Raw genomic sequence first — 560 nt, forward strand, 5'->3', positions numbered from 1 at the left:
CCCAAGTGTAAAATGGCAAGCACACATAGTGTCTACGTGACAGGAAAGCTGGATAGCCAAAAGTGCAACTTTGTCATAGATTCTGAGTATCAAGGTGCTGGATCACAAAGGAGTACCAGAAGCAATACAGAAGCTCTGTGGTGTGACAGGACATTGTGCAAGGTTGTAGGGACCAGTGTGGGTTACTAGTGAGCTCATAGGCATGAAGGACAGACACAAAGTATACTTGGCTGACATTGAAGACCAATGCATACTAGGGTTGGACTATTTACTACCGAGGAAATGTGTAGTAAATTTTGATAAAATGACATTTGGGAACAACAAAGGCCGAATTCCGGTAAGTTTTAAAAGAGAGGTTGAACTAATCAGGTGTCATCAAGCTGAAGTCAAAGTGACTGAAGGAGTTGACGATGGTGAAGTGGAACCAAATATAGATATTAAAGCAGAACAGGAGAAAGACCAAGATTTGAAACCAATAACTGATTTTCTAAAAGGAAGTGTTTTGCACCCTGCTTGGGAGAAGGTGTCTAGCTTAAGCCCTGTAACAATGAACTATTGGG

The sequence above is a fragment of the Limulus polyphemus genome, unplaced genomic scaffold, assembly GCF_000517525.1.
Source record: "Limulus polyphemus unplaced genomic scaffold, Limulus_polyphemus-2.1.2 Scaffold2775, whole genome shotgun sequence".
Lineage (NCBI taxonomy): Eukaryota > Metazoa > Arthropoda > Merostomata > Xiphosura > Limulidae > Limulus > Limulus polyphemus.